Genomic DNA, 15,428 nt, shown 5'->3' with positions numbered 1-15,428 from the left:
CTATGTAATAAAAAATATCTGCTTAAGAAGTAGAAAGCTAACACATACACATTTGATAGTTTATTCTTTGTATCTTTATTTTAGGAATATCGACATTTTTTAAAGCTGTGCATTTGCAATATTTTAAACTACATTTAGAATTAATAAAGAAAAATGTTAAAACATATTTAGGTAAGTACTTATTTCATTATTGAAGAAATTACATGTTATAGATACAGCTGTCCATCATTTCTGTTCTACATACTCTTCAGTTCCAATTTTTCAGCGTGTTTATTATTTGTTCGGATAAAATCAATTTTCAATATAAAGAGACTTTAAGCAAATCTGCACATGAAAGGACGCATAGCGCACATTTTATAATATTGCTGTACATCTGTTAAAAGGGTGAAAAGGGGTGGGTTAAAAAAGACTCATTTATGTTAGATTAAAAAAGCTACCCCATTCTCGTGACACACGCTTTTTAAACGTTGAGATTAAAATTTCCAATTTGGAAACCTGATAAAAAGCTTTTAGCTTTTTTGTAATAAAACAAACCACAGTAAGTATTACTTTTATACGAATAAGAAACAACTGTTTCTTATTCTGTGACATATTTCCCTTTTCTTTTACTTATAGTTGGGCAACCCAAATGGCATGTTGGGAGGAATCACAAAAGATAAGATACATTGTATATTCATTTTATACATAGACTAACACATGGTATACATTTTAAACTTGTTTCTTAAAACAGAAAAGGAAAGGAAAACCACAGTGCCGTTAAATTATTATTAATTTGATAATGAATACACAGATTTTTTAATTTTTAGCATATCATGCAGTGACATGCGCAAATAAGTGAAAATTGAGCGCGAATTATCCCAGTATAAACCAAAACCAAACATAACCTATAGATAGATTTGTTTGTAAACTGAAGTTAGAGGTTAGAGTAAACAGTATTATAACACAGTGGGTTTTTTTGCTGAAATTAATAAAAGAAAACAAAGTAAAGGTATGTAAGGCAACAGGTATGTTACATTTTTGCAAAAACAAACGGTATATATCAAATATTTTAGAATTATTAGATTTGATAAAAAAAATTGGTAATAACCTATGGATGTGAAACAAAAGTTAGAATTCCATCTATCAATTAACAGAGTAATCAGATATAATAATTAATTGCCCAATAATTTTATAAATAGATACAATTGAAGAGACATTTAGAATGCTGGGTGTAACAAACACAAGATTCATTTAGGTTCAAGTTTAGAGTCTCATGAAATGAGTTACCAGGCTGTGTGTAGAGTGCCTGCAGACCAGAGGTTTTTGAGTAACAATGCGTATTGTATGTGGCCATTGATTTTTACTTCTGTTTATGTTGAAAACCCTGAAGTTCCCCGAAACCAGTGTACTTTTTCAACTATATTCCTATGATGTGGAGATGTTGAATCTAAGTCCACCAATAAATAATGTTAGTAAAAACAAGAAAGTCTAACTCAGGGCAATTTATTAATTACTTGATTAACATGTTTAGCCCCATGTGCACCAGATTGGTGCATGGCATGTTTTTACTAAGGAACATGTATACGAATTTGACCCTCAGTATTATTATGCTTAAATGTGGCTACAGTAAGTTTGGTCTGAGACAAAAGGAGTGTTACAATACTGTGGGGCTTAACATATTAAGGATATCATGAGGTGTTAGCAGTACTATTCTTAAAGACTTCCAGTCATCACACACTTTATACTTCTTAAGTCCATTATTTGCTCTATATACTTATTCTCCATATATATTTCAGTAAAAAGGAATAAATATATAACATACAGTGATATGAACAGATAATAAGTTAGGATATTTTTATCCTTTAGATGCCTAAACAAGTAGATCTCATTACATATAACTAAACTTTTCGATCACAGCTTAGCTTGTGATTATTACGTTGAAATTTGGACTAGTCAATAACTTCGTATGTTTGGAGTGGAGTGTGGGTTTATATATGTATATAGACTATAAATTCTTTTCTGTAGTATGGAAACAATGGACAATGTTATAATTGTAATGAACAACAGGGAGAAAAACATTAAAATCTTGATATAAAATTGTAAAAGGAAGATAACTTTACTAATTAATCTAAACTGTGATTGAACAATTTTCTAGCTAACAAATTCTCGATCTAGTTTAATATAACAGTTATACATAGGGACACTGGAAAATCTATATCTAAGATTTTTATTACTTATTGCTAATAAAATAATTATTGTAATTATTGATTAACCGAGAGTTTTCAGAAATGTGCATATTAGTCACTTTTTGTCTTTAATATGAGAAAAATAACAAGTTCATTATTATAGCTGAATTCTAAATTATTTTTTACAATTTATTTGAAACATTGTTTGGATAAAATATGTAGGTGATGTGAGTAATTAATTATTGTAGTAATTTTGTTGTAGTGTCATAATTGATAATTATGAGTTTTTTAGTTTATTGGTCCTAGTATACCAGAAATTACATGATAAGAAGCTTGAATCACTTGATTCATTGATTCAGCTTGATTCACTTTTCTTATTATTACTTATATCTGTATCTAAATTGAACCTCAATTTGTTTAATCTTGCTTCTCATGATATACTATTCTTGTTTGATGTTACTCAACAATTTTAATTGTTTATTTGTTCAAACATAAACTTTTTATATTCATTAATGTTCATATTGATAGCATTTTCGATTAAAAGTTCTGAGAGCATCCAATTACCAAACTATGATACAGGCCATCCACTGTACCAATGTCCATTATCAAATAATGAAAACTTTCAATTATCTACAAAAAAACTAATATAATATTTAAAAAAGGCTAAAAAATGAGTTCTTTCATAAAGATGTCTATATGTGAGAAATGTTTTTTTTTCGGATGGATTGTCACATTAAAGTAACTTTTAGCTTTATATTATCATGGTATTTATTTATATTCAAAATATTAGAGAATAGACTGACATATAAAATGCTGATCAGCTATTCCATATAGAAGACAAAACGTCTCTTGTTATAGTACTCACCAAGTCTGGGACATAGGACAAGGCACCGAGAAGAAGAGGAAAATGTTTTTCTAAAACTACCTGCATATATCATTGCTTCCATGCAAAAACTAGCTAATTTATTGATTGGTAGTTTATTAGTAAATAGTTGATCTGCTGATGTGACTTTAATATACTTTGAAAATTAAATAACTGTACAAATTTGACAATAAAATATTTGAAGAGGTGGGCAGAAAAAGGGGTTTATTTTATTTAAATTTTGAGATCATGGCAAAAATTGCATCTCTCGGAAAAGAATTGCTATCTATAATAATTGTTAGTAGCATCAATCTTGCTATTTTCAAATTGTTTGGTGCAATAGAAAGTGCTGTGCATTGATTGATACACAAATGTTTAATTTAGCTTAATCCCTTTAATTGGCATGGAAGAGACTCATAAAATGTATTATTCTTGTCAAATTTCCTATAATTGAAACCACATGGTGACAAAATACCATTCAACTTATAAAAATAAAGTGTATTTAACATTTTGAGTTTATAAAGTGTAGACTTAGAATTGATTAAAAATTAGTATGTATATATTATTAAAATGGAAAATTGGAAAAGCCCTTGCCTTAATACTTCGCAAATGGTTTTTATGGATTAAAGAAAACTATAGAAATGTAATATACTGTGACTGCCTGCACTATCTTGGCTAGATGGAAAAATATAAATATCACAGCATATATTTTTCAAATAATCATCTTACCATCAAAAATTTTCAACTAAAAATATAAATTAAGGCACTATAATCTTACCTTATTAAATATTGCACTATTTAAATCCATTAATCCAATAGAAAACAAAACTTTATCACTGATAAAAACTTCACATCAACACGTTTTAAAATTTTTAAAAAAATCATTATGCTGTAATACAGCAACATATTCTGTGAAAGCAAATTCAAAACTGATCAGCTTCTTTGAAAGCTTCTCCAGTATTCATTTTAAAAGGGGTGGAGCATATGTAAAATCCCTTGGTGATCTGAAGGACCGAAAACCATCTTTCCACGCAGAGTCTTTCACAGTATTCGAAGTTGGAGTTTGTAGAGGGGATGTAAAAAAGCTACTCTGCAATCGGACATGCTCCAGAAAGAGGTTTTTTAAAAGGGTTGAACCCTTATTTTTTAGATGTCAGTATTGCAACCCTTTTTTAATACAAGAGGGTGCAACCCTTCTTATAAATTTGAATGGAGTCACCCTGTTGTGATTTATCCATATTTAATTTAGGATTAATGAATTCAATTACATGTAAGAAAACTAATTTATTCATTTATTTATATATAATATATATTTATTATAATGAAAATGATACAAAAATATTAACAAAATTTAATAAAAAAAATTAAAATTTTTGTACTAACTAAATATTATATTTTGTTCATGTTATTTGATTAAAATATGTTTATATTTTTTTTCTTCTGCTAAATAATTGCCGTGTTCTTTTACAGTGTTAATGTTAACTGACCTCCAATGTCTGATAACTTTACGATGACCATGTTTTCTAATTACTAAGTATTCTGTCATTTCTTAATTATTTTATTGTTTTTCCTCTAGGCTTTTTGATTATTCATTACTAACTTAGTTATTTCGAAAACGTGTTATGTTCTTCTTGTTTCTGGAATTTGTTAAACTGACAGTCAGCTTTATTTATTTATTAATTCATTTATTCCATATATTCATATTACAAGACTGCTTTCCATTCTCATTGTTTATTATTTCTTTCTTTTTTTAGTACATCCTATATTTTCATCGGTTTCTACTAATACTACACTAACTGCAATGCTATTGCTTTTATTTTTTTATGTTGGCTTATTAATTTGATGTAACTCTCTTTAATATCTTTGTTATACTTATATGCGACACCTATCTCCATTAATTACATATCTCCTCATGATTTTCTTTTAGATTATATCAATAATTGGCCTTCCTGTCCTGTTTCTTCCAGGAACTCAACATTTACTAATTCTTATTATTGTGTAATTCATCATTTCAACATTAAACTTTTCCTGATTGTCTTAATATGTGCTCTTTTATTATGCCATTATGCCACATCGGTACCACATCTAGGCTTTTTTTAGTTTTTAATTTTAACCTTTTCAGTCACTCCACTGATGCATCTAAGCATTCTTATTTCAGTATAATGGGTTCATTGTTCATTCATCTTCTTTGGTTTTAGCACCGAACATTTAGTCTCGTAGGTACATCATAGCTTGTATTGTAGTGTTCTAAAAAGTGTATAAAAAGTTCAATTCTGATTTTAATGTTACATAATAGACCACCTACTTCCTTCCATGTCATTAATTAACTCTACTGCATGCATCTCAATTTATTTCTCTGTAATACTGAAACTATTATTTTTTAGAATTATTTCAATCTTATCTTTTTGTGCTAGTAAGTTTTAGATTTTTGAAGTTATACTTCTATACGCGCGCTCCACGTTGGAAATTTGTATGGGAGTGAATCTGTGAAATCATTACATATGTAAGATAATGAGTAAGAGAGAGACAGAAGATATATTTTCTCTCTCTTCCTCTCTCGAATATAAAAATGTTCCTTTTGTATATATAATTTAATATTATATATATTATATAAAGATATATATACATATAATATTATATATATATATATATATATATATATATATAATAAAATATTTATTAATATTATTATTTATGTGATATGTTTTGTATTATTTATTAAATGTTCATAATTATATTAGTCTTTTGTATTTCAAAATAATAATCTCAATAAATCACTGTATGATCCAGAACTGTCAATTTTGAAATTCATTTGTGTCATGTCCTCGGTAGTATAGTAGTCAGTATCCCCGCATGTCACGCGGGAGACCGGGATTCGATTCCCAGTCGGGGAGGACTTTTTTATTAATATTATTACATGGTAAATTAAACATATATGCGTAAGTAGAAAAGTTATGTATATTATTGTCATTTTTAAATACTTATGAATATTGCATTTTAATTTGTATTGTATTATTATATTAATAACAAAATAAACAATGAATTTTACTGCAGAGTATGTGTAAAAAATTTTTGCATTCAACTCCTTTCATACATATATGAAAATAAAAATATACATTTTCATCAAAATATTGATTCAATCCTTCATTTACTACTCATATACTCCTATTTTAGGTCAAAAGTTGTTTATTCATTGTTAGTAAGTTGTTATTAATTCTGTTTCTCTTTCTGCTGTCTTACCTATAGCATTACATATGTAATGATTATGTCAAATTATGGGAAGCAATGAATGATCTCGGAATCCGACAAACACTAATAAAAGCAGTTAAAGCACTATACAAAGGAAACAAAGTAGCTATTAAATGTGGAAATAAAGCCTACAATCCATTTAAGACGACAAAAGGACTTCTACAAGGCTGTGCTACGTCCCCTACTCTGTTTAAAATATTCTTGGAAAAGACACTCAAATCATGGAGGAGAAAGTGCGAAGGAATGGGCATACCAGTAAGAGACGAATACCTATACAGTTTTGCCGACGATCAAGTAGTCATCGCACAAGATGAAGAAGATCTCAGCTTTATGCTCAGAAAACTAGAAGGGGAATATAAAAACAACGAAATGGAAATAAACTTAGAGAAAACCGAATACCTAACAACAGAAAACAAGGATATGAGAAACCTAGAGATAGACGAGGGAAGACAAATAAATGGAACAGATAAATTCAAGTATTTAGGAACCATAATATCGAACCAGGGAACAACAGAAGAAGATATAAACAACAGACTGAGACAAACAAGAAACTGTATAAGACAACTAAACTCAGTGTTGTGGGATAAGAACATTACGATAAAGACAAAAAAGAGAATATATAACACCCTGACAAGAAGTATCCTGACATATGGGTCCGAAAACTGGACAATAAACAAGAGAAATAGAGGTAGAATAAGAGCAGTAGAAATGGAGTTCCTGAGGAGAAGCTGTAGACTTACAAAAAGAGACAGAATTGAAAACGCAGAGATTAAGCGGAGAATGGGAGTGCAATCAGACATAATCGACTATATAGAGGAGAAGAGACTATCCTGGTACGGCCACATCAGAAGAGCGGACAGAGGACGCTGGATAAACAAAATCACAGAATGGAGCCCGATTGGAAGAAGAAAGAGAGGAAGACCCCGAAGGTCATTCAGAGATGAAATCGACGAGGCTATGGAGAAAAGAACCCTGCGAGATGGAGACTGGAATGACAGGGAAAATTGGAGAAAACGGTTGAGTGAAGGAAGACAGTGAAAACTGTGGAGATCCTTAGTAGTAGTATGTAATGATTGTGCAGATTGACTCCCAAATAAATTTGTGAATAGAAGTGTAACTTCCACCGGCAGTCCCACTGGACTGCCACGCCCGTTTTTTTTTTCTTAAAGAGACTATTTCTTCTATTTTCTTTTTTTTTTTTTGACGTATATCTTAAAAATTTCAAATATATAAACCATATAAATTATACATACAATCGATTTAGAATGCCTTTTGACGTTTTCTTATGCCCAATTTTTATTCATGTCGGTTGTTCAGTCTTCTTGTAGGTGTCCATGCGAGTACTTGTCTCGGTAATTTGTTGTTTTCCATTTGTTGTACAGACATGGGGATTAATATTATTAATCGCGTATCTTGATCATAATGCGAAAGTTCTTCCACTAAGAAAGATATCTTTTTTAATACTTCAAGACTATTGGTGAATTTCCACTGCCATGCTTTTGTTACTGTGGTTTAGTTTTAATTACAAGAAAATATAGACACAAAACATCAGCTTCCTTAGAAGAATGATTGTAGATTGTAGATAAGTAGCCGTTTGACGTTTCACACACATGTGGTTCATACATATGTTTTAACACTATGACCTGCACCATTTGTGTATAACAGTGGCAGGCAAACAGTGGATTAGATTGGCGCAAGATAGAGAAAGATGGAAGCAATTGGGAGAGACCTACATTCAGGAGTGGATGGAAAATGGTTGACAAAGAAGAAGAAGAAGGTCGTGTTTACCATTAGAAACTTTTATTGCACCCTACCGACTTTCCGAATCACGGAATTCTCACGTACCGATAGGTCGTACTTATCAAAAGACGGCGGGTTGGTTAATCCACGGTTAATTCTTTCCGGTCAGGCGGCTTCTTTTTGATACATTTGGTAAATATCGTCGAAGGCACGTTATAGTAATTTTCTGAGAGAACGTTAATCCAAAAGTATTTACCTTTCATCACGTTTCTAGCTAGAACAATACCGTTATTTTCGATATCGTTAGAACTTTTTACATTCTTAGAAATACATACCGGCTGACCTGTCATTTTTAAGTGGGGGATATGCCACCTATTTTTGGGGAAGCTTGTGAAATTTTGGGAGGAAGAATGGCACTTCTGCCAGGGCGATCTTTGCGTAAAGAATTTAAATTTAATCATTTTGTTATTTGCTATAATTGTTATACATTTTTAACCCATTATCTTTAGATAGGCCCTTAAACAGCAAAGAGAGATTTCTTTAATCAACTTTAGTTGAATATTTCTAAATACTATCAGGCTCTCTTCGCTGATAACTTAAACTGTGCATGATTTTATTATATTGTATTTGTAGAGGTATTTCCTAATTATAGTACTGTTTATTGTTATATCTATACCACCATTTAATAATTGATGGTGCATTTTTTTACATGTGTGTACATTCAGCTGCCTATATCATAGTGGTGTTGAATATATTGTTTTGTTTTATCAATGAATTTTACTTCTCGACTCCTAATAAGTTTCCTGATATAACAATACCTCTGAATGTTTGTTTATTATATTAAATAATTATTATACCTTCGACCAGAAGAAAGATCAGGCTGATTGAGTTTTGTAGGTAAGTAGGTGGGCGGAGTCCACCTAATATATTTATTATTTGTTTATATAGTGTGTTGACCAAATTTATTTAATAATTGACTGTTGATATCTTTCCTTGGATTTGGTTTCAGAACCTAAATACCTTTCCTTACCTCTTTTCTTTTCTAAGGTTTCTTAATTTTCTCCTTGAACTCAAAAAGTTAAGTGGCGCCCTGTTTCTATCTTATCTTATTTTTGGTAATTTTACCCGTCTATCTTTTTGTTTATTTCTATATCTTTTCTAATATCTATTTTCCTGTTCTACCTTACTTATTTCGTCCGTTGGACCCATTCCCGGTTCCAAAAGCTGGTTTCGAACCCACGACTCGCTCTCCACCAACCATCTGGCTGCCGTCCGCAGTGTCTCCATTGGTGACCTTTCAATAGTGTATTTTTATGTATGAGAGAGTAATAAAACAATAAATTATGTATGCAAATCCCTAAACTGTTGATACGGGTGACTCAATGAAAAACAGATATTTGTCAACAAGTTTACAGAAGTATATAGGAAAACAATTTTAAATTGAGTATGACCACCAGGTATAAAGGTTGGAGCAGAATAGAATACAATAGTTGTGAGGGTTACTAATCCCTAAATAAGGTTGCCAGTGTCGGAGTGATGGAGGTTAACAGGTACTAATGAATTTGCAAGAAATGTAAGATGTTTATTTTATTGGTTATATATAACCAATAAAATTTTAATAAGTACCTACCTATTTGCAAAATAAAGTTTAATTCTTTAGATAAAATAAAACGTTTTATTTTATCTATTTGCAAAATAAAGTTTAATTCTTTGCCTATTTGCAAAATAAAGTTTAATTCTTTAGATAAAATAAAACGTTTTATTTTATCTGAAATGAGTGCATTCCACGAAGTAAGGGTTTCAACAATCAAACATTTAATTCTTTAATTCCAGGAATCTACGACAGTAATTGACTAGATAATTACCTTCTAAACTTATTCCACAGAAAATGTGATAGTGGGTTTTTCCATTTTGTATATAGGAAGGTCCAAGTGGCGTATTCAAAATTCTTAACAGTTCACTAAAAGTAGGTACTTCAGTTGCAAGGTGCAGTTTATTGTGTATACTAGTGTTATGGAAAATTTGGAAGTGCCGTGTAAACGCCGAAAAATTGGTCCTCTAACAGTTAATGAAAAAACATTAATATTTAATTGTTTTAAATCATTTACAGACAAACGTTTATGTGAAAGTGTTGATGAGACCGTTGAGTTAGTTAGCAGTACACTTGGTGTTGGGAAATCTACGATTTACAGAGTTATTAAAGAAGAGAAATGTGGTAGTTTTCAAATGCCACGTAATGCTCCAGGGAAACCAAAATTTCAAATAGAATATCATTTTAAAGAAGGACTTCGACGGAAAGTGCATGAATTCTTCTTTAGACAAGAATCTCCAACATTGGATAAAGTTCTTGTCTCAGTTCGAGATGATAAGGATTACCCAGAAATGAGTCGAAGTACGTTATGGAAACTTTTAAAAGAAATAGGCTTCCGCTGGAAAAAGAATCCCAGAAAGTCTATTTTATTAGAAAGAAGCGATATTGTCATATGGAGAAGACATTTTCTAAGAACCATAGAGGAAATGAGAAACCAAAAAAGAAAAATATTTTATCTTGATGAAACATGGATCAACGAGGGTCATACACCAAATAAATTTTGGCAGGATGAAACTGTTACAAGTCAAAGGCACGCTTTTGTAAATAACTTATCTACTGGTTTAAACCCACCATCAGGAAAGGGACGCAGGCTGATAATAGTACACATTGGCAGTTCAATTGAAGGTGGTTTATTAACTTTTGAATCAACTCGTACCGGTGACTACCATGAAGACATGAACGCTGATGTATTTCAAGAATGGTTCGAACAAATGATAGATCTTCTTCCTAAGAACTGTGTAATAGTAATGGATAATGCAAGTTATCACTCCAGACTTATAGAAGGACTGCCCACAACCAAGTGGTTAAAAAAAGACTTGCAGAATTGGCTGAGTTCAAAAAATATTACGTACCATCCCGGATCTATAAGAAAGGAACTTTATTCGTTGTGTGCCCTTCATAAAGAAAAATTTTAAAAATACGAAATTTATGAAATTGCCAAAAATCGTGGAATGACAGTACTTAGATCCCCACCATATCATTGTGAATTAAACCCGATTGAACTGGTATGGGCACAGATAAAGAGTGAAGTTTCAAGAAAAAATACCACTTTTAAAATTCATGATGTTAAACAGTTGTTTTTGGAGGCCGTAAATAATGTAAAACCTGAAAACTGGGAAAAGGCAGTAAATCACACTATTAAAGAAGAGGAAAAAATGTGGAAGCTGGACAATATTACTGATAAAATGATCGAGCCAGTTATTATAAATCTTGGTTCTGAAAGTTCATCTTCTGAATCTGATTTGGATTTGTAACAAGTAGCTGTAAGTTTTATATTAATATTTTTATTCATCTATTTAACATACCTTAGACGGTTTTAAAAACTCTTTTTCTCTTTTGTAATTTTTAAAAATTTAAAAAAATGTGAATTTTTTAAAACCCTTTTTAATATAGGCCAGTCAGTTCTAATATAGTGTGTGATAAAAGAGGTCACTTTTGTTTACATACACATAACACTTTATAACACTGAAATAATTCATTTATTTTTTACAATTATTCAAAGTAATTTTTCAATTAATCTTGAGCACGCCCATGGAGTGGTCGGAGCTACCAGTTAAAATTATGCTAATTACTCTCTCGTTCATAAAAATAAACTATAGCACCATCCAAAAAAGGTTTCCAAGGTTACAAGGTATATGTAGAGCCGTAGACGTATACATTTTTGGATATATTATAATGCCTGGATATTAGTTCGTCTTCCACTTTTATTGTGTTGTTTTGGTAGATATTTTCGATCGTTTTGATTATTCCTGCAATGCCTGAATATCGACTTATATACCCTGATATTCTCTCTATATAGATACAGCTGATTTCTTACTTCGTTTAATCTTTTTAACATTATTTTAGATTATTGTACCAATACGAACTATCCGCGCCATCTTACGTCGACCGTTGTGCCATCGTGCTTCGTTCTATGTGATGTCTAAGGGTGGTCGTATCGTTCCCTTTTTTGGCCGCCTCAGTAATCGATTACTGAGGCATTGATCGATATCCAGATCCAATGCTTACCGACATTGGCCAGTAAGGTCAGACTTGGACTTAGACAGTCTAGCCCAACCGTCGCATACTCCTGTAGCTTTTCTGATTTTATGTGTTTTGTGGCATAAATAACTTCTTTTTTCATTATCCCAAATCTCGTGATTTCTCCATAATATTCTAGTTTTTCATCATAAAATAGTTGTTCTATAAATTGTATCTCTCCTTATATAAAATTTAAGTATCAGAGCAGTTCAATTTAAAAGACAGAATTACTACTCATGGAGTATCGATGTTATTTTATGACATTAATGAAAATGTACGTGTATAAGTAATAGAAATCCGAAGAAAAATATCTCTTATAGGAAATCGAGCAGAAGTTACGATTCAACAACCATTAATGTCCAACGTTCGGGTGGTAATTTTCAACGTCAAAGAAACAAGAAATGCCAGTGATATCTAATATTTCATAGAAAGTCGGGGGCGCAAATATGATCCTCTATTATTGGCAGGGTTAATTGTTTGAAAGGGCGCTGTGCCGGCCAGCTCTCCGCTGTTGGGTCGCGAAATCCAATCGATAACACAGGCATAATGAAATAAAAGACAATCTTTGGCGAGAAAATTTTCAGACAATCGAAAGAATAAAAGGAGAAAACAAGTGCTGTTTATGTTTTCCTTTGTGATGTATATAAACAAAACAGCTGAGGGTGTAGAAAAATAGAACAGCATATTATGTAGGATACTCTCCAATTGATTCATCAATTTAGGGTTTTCGTTTGATACATATCTTGAGTATGAGTGAGAACTACGTTTTTTTTAATTCTTCTGCTTAATTTCCATCTTCTATAAAAGGTTGAAAATGATTGTACCTATGTGATCTTGCTGGCCGTCGCTTTCAATAGTTTTTTTGTTCCGCATTTAAACCATTCCTTTAAGTTCTTGTTATTTGTCTTTCCCATACTCCAGTAAATGAACGTGAAATACGGCATTGTCACCATCGAATTGCATGAAAATTTGGATTTAGGTTCTACTTACCCTCCATTTCACTTTTGGAGTTGTGCCGTTGGTTGCTTATTGTTTTTTAGGGGCGAAAACTACCCCTATTAGAAAAAAAATCGTATATTTGTAAATTAAAGCGGCTAATTGATTCAAATAATTTTTAATGAAGTTAATGAATGTCAATTAACATTAACAGGTTGACTGCCAGCCTCTTTTTCCTTGCATTGCCAAAAAGTCATTTGAGTACCACATATGGTACTCAGTCCAGAAGATCAGTTCAAATATTGAGCGCCATAAATGGTACTCAGTATAATTTACAAAACTGCATGCCGTGTACCTAAGCAGTCACTCGGCTCGTACATTCTACATGGAGAAATTAAAGTTTTGGTCTCAGAAAACCATTCCATGATTTTAACCCATAGCTAGATGGTATTATACTTTTTTTATAAAGGTCGTTTATCAAAGTGTAATAAAAACGCTTTTTTAGCTTAAATATTTATTTAAAAAATAGCGTAACTCTAAAAAACGGTACAAAAAAATAGTCGACAACTTAACATAAATGCTAATAAAGAAAAATTACCGTAGTTTGGCAGCTTGCACCTTAAAAAAAGCAGTCAGAACACAAATATTTCGCGCAAGCCACTTTGTCCACATACGTGGAGTCTCCTTTTGTGTTTCCTCTCTACATTGTACTAAACTGTGTAATTTATTAGCAGGCATTACACAATCGCGTTTAATAAGCATATCTTTGATAATTTTCTCTCTAAATTGTGTTATTTTTATCGATTTATTTGTCACTTTAGAATAAAGTGACAAGACATTTACAACGGCAACATTTAGTAAAATATCAAAGGCAACTTTTCGGTACCATTTCAATGACCTCCTTGAAAATCAATTATACGAATTCATTTGATCCGATACATCTATGAAGGATTTTCCTGCATTATCTTCTACTACAACCTGCTGTTTAAGTTTGTCTTCTCTTCTTTGTATCACATTTACCATAGAAGGCATATGCTTCTAACTTATATCAAGCACATCTCGCCGATTCTTCCACTTTTAAACCATAACACCACTATCATTTTGCCTTTCAACAATATCACCTTTTTTAGTTTTATTTTAGTAACATCAATTGGATTGCGTTTCCTATTGGCCCGAAGTGTCCATACTAAAAAGGTTTGCATATCCAGTAATTTTTCTGCCAAAGTGGCACTATTTACCAGTTGTCCACATATAGTGTTCTACCAAAATCTAAAGATGGCTCCGTTAATTCCATAACCACTTTCGAGAATACAGATGTACCAGGCTGAGCTTTTTTTCCAGCATAAACTTTATATTGCAAAGTGTAAGAAGGGTCGATGCATACCAACCCCATACCGATGCCTTTTGTTTTGCAGGTACTGCCTAAAACTTAGCCTACCTTGAAATGGTACCATCGACTCATCTATACACACTGACATTTTGGGAATTACACAGTGATTAAACTTATCCACTAGTAAGTTAATAAGAGGCTGAACCTTCTGAAGCCGATCTCCGGGAACCTGTGTTGAGTTATCCGAAATATGAAACATGCTGAAAATAAATATATATTTTAGTAATCAAAATCTAATATAAAATGTTCGGTTTCTGGCCATGTAGTCTGTCAGTTTGCTATTATATAACTGTGTGTTTTCCAATAATAAGCCAGAGAGGGCATATCTACTAAACCCATCCACATAAGTATGACTAAAAAGGTATGCATTTCTTGTCGATTTGTCAATACCCAGCTTTTAATTCTTGTGCTTCTCTTTATATTGAGTCCTCCAAGACATTGTTGAGCATAATTGTTTGTTTGATTTACTAACAGGGATACCACTTCTTCATCAAAAAACAAACAAAAGAAATCAAAAGGGCTGGCATTTTGCATTGTATCTATTAAATCGGGGTTTACGCCTACTTCTTTGGAATTCATATTATAATTTATATTTTTAATCCTTTGCTGATCAGGTATTTGCCAATCTCCAGATATGGGAACATTCTCAAGTGCTGATTTTTGTTCATTATTTAACTCTTTATTTCTCAAAACTTCATTTTCACTAATTTCATCACTGTCTGAATCTTCACTGTCTAGTGCATACTCTGGGTCCGCCTGGTCACTGTCATGAAGCTCCGAAATAGACAATAATCTGCTTCGCATTTCTACAGTCTTAAGCAAATGCAGTAATCTCTTCTCTTCTTTGGAATTCACTATTTATAATCGCGACTGTATCGGAAAGCCACAACAGACAACTAAACTACCTGTTAGAGCTTGCAAAAAGCTTTTTCTATATTTGCTACTACTAATTGTTATGAAAGTATCTTTAGAAAA

General features: G+C 31.7%; 1 protein-coding gene across 2 annotated transcripts in view; it reads left to right on the top strand.

The window, feature by feature from the left end:
- Positions 1–892: 892 nt before the first annotated feature.
- The window catches only part of LOC140448546 (metallo-beta-lactamase domain-containing protein 1), a 38,891-nt gene continuing 24,355 nt past the window's right edge, over positions 893–15,428 (top strand). The window contains exon 1 of one of the 2 annotated variants that reach the window (XM_072541628.1): positions 893–988. The gene's annotated coding sequence lies outside the window, so the exon portion shown is untranslated. Of the gene's footprint in view, positions 1,005–15,428 lie in introns of both variants that reach the window. The other variant, XM_072541629.1, reaches the window with a different exon arrangement.

Source organism: Diabrotica undecimpunctata, chromosome 8, assembly GCF_040954645.1.
Source record: "Diabrotica undecimpunctata isolate CICGRU chromosome 8, icDiaUnde3, whole genome shotgun sequence".
Taxonomy (NCBI): Eukaryota; Metazoa; Arthropoda; class Insecta; order Coleoptera; family Chrysomelidae; genus Diabrotica; species Diabrotica undecimpunctata.
Note: the sequence above shows the minus strand (reverse complement) of the source record. Positions and strands in the feature narration are given on the sequence as shown.